Here is a 4,405-nt window from a genome sequence, read left to right as displayed (position 1 = left end):
CCGGTATTTGAGTGTACGAGTTATAATTTTTATTAGACTTATAAGGCCAAATTTTGCCTGACAAAAACCCCGTATAACTACATTAAATCCAATGGATTGCATTTATCCTTGGTGTAGTTCTGAGTTTAGGATCAATTTGCTCAATAAGAATTCGTATTTTTCATTACATTGTCTCCCAGTCTAAGTCCTTGATCTTACAATGAGTTCAATATAGGCAAACCCCTGAGGTGAATTCTGGGGCCCCATTGAAGTCAATAGCAAAACTTCTATTGAATTCAGCTGTGCCAAGATTTCAGCCTGGGACTTTATGCAGATTCTGGGGTCTGCTCATGTAGAGCTCCTTGCAGGATCGGGACCCAAGATGGTGTTTCATTGTGGGAAGTCTGTTCATTAGTAAGTAAAACACATTGCCTTTCCGATACCAGCTTCAGCTCACTCTAATTTCTTTGTAATACAAACATGCATGGATATTAGATTATATTAGCCATCTCCCTCGCTCTAATGACCATGAGCTGCCCTTAACAATTCCAGTAAACATGTCAAAGATAACTCCACAGCTCTGCTCAGGTATGTACTACAACTCAAAAATTTTAACTTTATTATACTGTAGGTTTGAAGTCAATGGAGTTGCATAGGAATTACTCACGATAAAATTTGAACCAGGATTTTAAAATGTCTTTGATGTAGTTATAATGCAGCGGAGTAGACTATGCTCTTCGGTCTCCCCTTTGACCGAGAGTCCGGCCCTATCAGACACAGTCCTTCATAGATAGAGATTTAGGCCAGGGATGGTTGTCTTTAAAGTTAAAAATACTCAGAAATCTTTCCTGATACAAAGAGAAACAAATGTGAAAGCACATTAAGCTAAATTTCATAGATCCAGGATCCAAGAAGTTACAAACAAACCGACCGACCGACCGACCAACCAACCAACCAAACAGCCTGTTAAATCAGTCCTAACTCAAGTTTCTTCCATTTCCCAAGCTTCCTTTTCTTCCCTCTCCAATGAAGATAATGCTTTTTGTAATGAATTTCACAGAACACATTTAAGAGGTCTCTCAGATTTCCCATCCTCTTCAGAGTCTTCCCCTAGCAGTCCACACAGGAAGAAATGATCCAACTAGAGAGGCAAAAGAAATACAAAATTAGACATGACAGCTTATCATTCAGTTTCTAATTCCCCCAGTGAAGAGGGACTATTCATTTCCCACCCTGAAGCACCTCAAAGAGACACAAGAAAGATTGTTTCTACCTGTGTTTTCTTTTTAAAGGGTGATAAACACTCTTAATATTCATCCCCAACAGAGTGTGAAGTAGTTAAAGTCCCCATGTGCAGATAATTTCCTACGGACTCCAAGAAAGAACTCTGCTTTCCACTCCAGTGAGCTCAATAGAGGAGGGAACACCCAAAGTGCTATGCACAGAGTATTAAAAATTCTCTTCAGGCTAAAGGATTAAACAAAGTAGAGCATGTTGCTTGAAGAATCCTGATGTAGCAGTGGCCTCCCCAGTCAATGATCTTGTTATTTCTTCAGTGGTTATTTCTTCTGCAGGAGCTGACAGATAAGAAATCTGAATCCTCACTCCACAGAAACTATGGAACATTGGCAGATGCTCACAAGATACCAGTAGCTTCTATTTGTTTTACCATCTATTTTTGCCATTTGGAATCCATTCTCCAGAAGATGTTTCTTACTTCAGTATTAGTCTCCAGCTCTGCCAATCTGCCTCCCTTCATGGGTCTCTAATGGTGTTCCAAGGCAACAGGTGTGGCCGTGGCTAAAGACTTGGAAGGCCAGGTCCTTCCTGTTAACCTGGCCCAAGCTTTTCATATAACAGTTGTCAGTGTGGTTTTGACTGCATTAGGATTCCAGGATTAGGTCCTTTTTCTGTGACGTGGGTGGAACTGTGAGTGGGACAGCGTGTTACCTGGAAAGAGAAAAAAATGACGCAGCGATAAGGAAGATATATATATATATAAGTAAGACCTGCCTTAGAGACCTCCTCTGAAGAGAGACCACCTGTCCTCTGAAAAGAGACTACTTGCAGAGGCCGAAAAGGTGTGCAAACCTTTGAAGAAAGACCATCTCTTACATGAGACCACTTTTGCTAACTCCCATGAGTGGTCGCTCTTGGCAGGTGTTACTGTATTGGATTTAGTAAGAGTGGGGCTCAGCCAGAAATCTAGCCAAAATGTGGGATGTCTCACTGAAAGTGGAACTTTTGAGAATCATGTTGAAAAATATCCTGGCACATCAGCTACTAAACTTGTACAGTACATGCATCTTTGCAATGGGTGATTTTCAGAGTAATTCCAAGATGAACGGCAGGATAGAGCCCTAACATAATCACTATACATTCAGAAACCTGTCATGCAGGGATGAAAGTAATATTACTTTCTTACCGATACGGGAGATGGCTCTGGCCCCTGGAAGGGGCGGGGCCTTGGGCGGATGGGGCAGGGCTGGTGGGTCAGCATCCCCCAGCCAGCCCATCTGCGCTGCCTGGCCCCTGCCGCCCAGGGCTCCGTCAGCAATTTAAAAGGGCCTGGGGCTCCGGGGCAGCTGCCCCTTTTGCCTCCCCCATCAGCGACCCTGTCGTAGGGTCCCTACTGGCAGGGCCGCCGATGGGAAAGGGGCAGTGATGTTAAAGTGCTGCTACGTACGGGCTGATACTGGTGTCTTACTGGTATGCCGTATCAGCCTGTACCGCTCCACTTTCACCCCTGCTGTCATGTAAAAGACATATTCTCTTCAGAAACATACAATATCTTCTCATTTTTATAGAAAGAAAAATGGCTTAAAATAAGGTTACATTGATTTTTCTGCCTACTATTAGATACAAAAGCATTTACTGTGTCTTGACACTCATTTAAACTCCCATTAAATATAATGGGTGTTACAAACCAGCTTAGGGGAGAATAAACTCGGCTGTGTGTAACTTGCTTGTGACAAGGTCAGTTCTGTTCCATTGTACAGATTGTAATTTCACAGACAGCAGTTCATTCTATGCAGAAGGTGTTATTCTTGTGAAGGATTTCTTTTATTAAGCCTCAGTTACAGTAGAACAGTCCCATGTCCCTGTATTTTCACAGCTAAAAAACAACAAAATGTACTGTTAATCAAAAGTTAAGGTTAATAGCATACAAATAAACAAAAGCCAACTCATTCTCAGTCAAGGTGCTCACCTCAGCCTTAACTCTACCTATCTCTCTGTGTCCTCACGCATATTCAACATACAGTTTGAGACCCTAACTATACTCACTATCTGCATACAGGATGAAGACAAATTTATTCTTCTTCCCAACAAACAGGAACAAACAGAGACACAATTATGATGATGATGATTTATTATTTGTAATACCATAGTGCCTGAGATCCCTAGTCATGGCACAGGACCACATTGTGCTGGGCACTGTACAAACACAGAATTAAAAGATGGTCCCTTGCCCCAAAGAACTTACAATTTAAGTATAACACAAGAGAGAACAGATGGACAGATAGACAGATAGATGGGGGAATACAAAGCAACCATGAGACATTCTTGGTCAGCAAGACAGGCAGTGGTCTCTGCACACCAACAGCCTAATCGTTGTCAAGTTTTTTGTAGGCATCCTGGCAAACGAGAGTTTGGAGGAGAATAATGAGGTAGCTTTGCATATGTTTACAGGGAAGGCATCCCTAGTGTGTGCAGCAGCATGGGAGAAAGCATGAAGGTGCTTGTTTGAAAAGGCAGTAAGTGGGAGATGGAGGCTGGCATCATGGACTCATCAGAGGTGAACCTCAACAGCTCTATAGCAAATAACAGATAATAGGTAGGGTGGGCATTGACTGTGGAGGGCCTTGAAAGTGAATACAAGCAGCTTATAGTTCATATGATAGAAAAGGGGGAGCCGGTGGAGGGATTCAAAGAGAAGGATGGCATAGGAAAGGAAAATTAACTTGCATTTGTCAAGGCCAGAGAGGATGTTGCAGTAGTCAAGATGAGAGCTGGGACAAGAGTTTAGCTGTGTGGATAGACAAGGTCTTATCTTTAAAATGTTATGCAGAAAGAATTGGAAAGATTTAGATATAATCTGGATTTAAGGACATGGAGAACGGTCCAAGCTGAAGATAATGCCTGCATTATGGGCCTGAGTTACAGGCAGAATAATGGTGCTGTCCACTGTGATCGAGAAAGAAGGTAGTGCAGAGGCCTTGGGGGAGGGTGATAATTAGGAGCTCTGTTTTAGCCATATTTAGCCTGAGCTAATAGCTATGAGAAGATGTCAGAGAGAGAGAGAGAGAGGCTGAGATTTTAATTTGGGCAGAAGGAGCCAGGCTTGAAGTAGAGAGAGAGAAATTTGTGAGTTGTCAGCACAGAGAAGTTAGTTGAATTTGTGTCTGCAGATCAGATTACCCAGAGG

The 4,405-nt window shown here is 42.5% G+C and overlaps 1 long non-coding RNA gene across 1 annotated transcript; it reads right to left on the bottom strand.

Moving 5' to 3' along the window:
• Positions 1 to 702: 702 nt before the first annotated feature.
• LOC123367191 lies at positions 703 to 3,088 on the bottom strand. Its single transcript, XR_006578347.1, has 3 exons — positions 2,907 to 3,088; positions 1,253 to 1,929; positions 703 to 1,120 (listed from the first exon to the last, which is right to left on the bottom strand). It is a non-coding gene; the product is annotated as an uncharacterized LOC123367191 (long non-coding RNA).
• Between the last annotated feature and the right edge of the window lie 1,317 nt (positions 3,089 to 4,405).

The sequence above is a fragment of the Mauremys mutica genome, chromosome 3, assembly GCF_020497125.1.
Source record: "Mauremys mutica isolate MM-2020 ecotype Southern chromosome 3, ASM2049712v1, whole genome shotgun sequence".
NCBI lineage: Eukaryota > Metazoa > Chordata > Testudines > Geoemydidae > Mauremys > Mauremys mutica.
The sequence above is the reverse complement of the archived record's forward strand: the minus strand, read 5'-3'. Positions and strand labels throughout refer to the sequence as shown.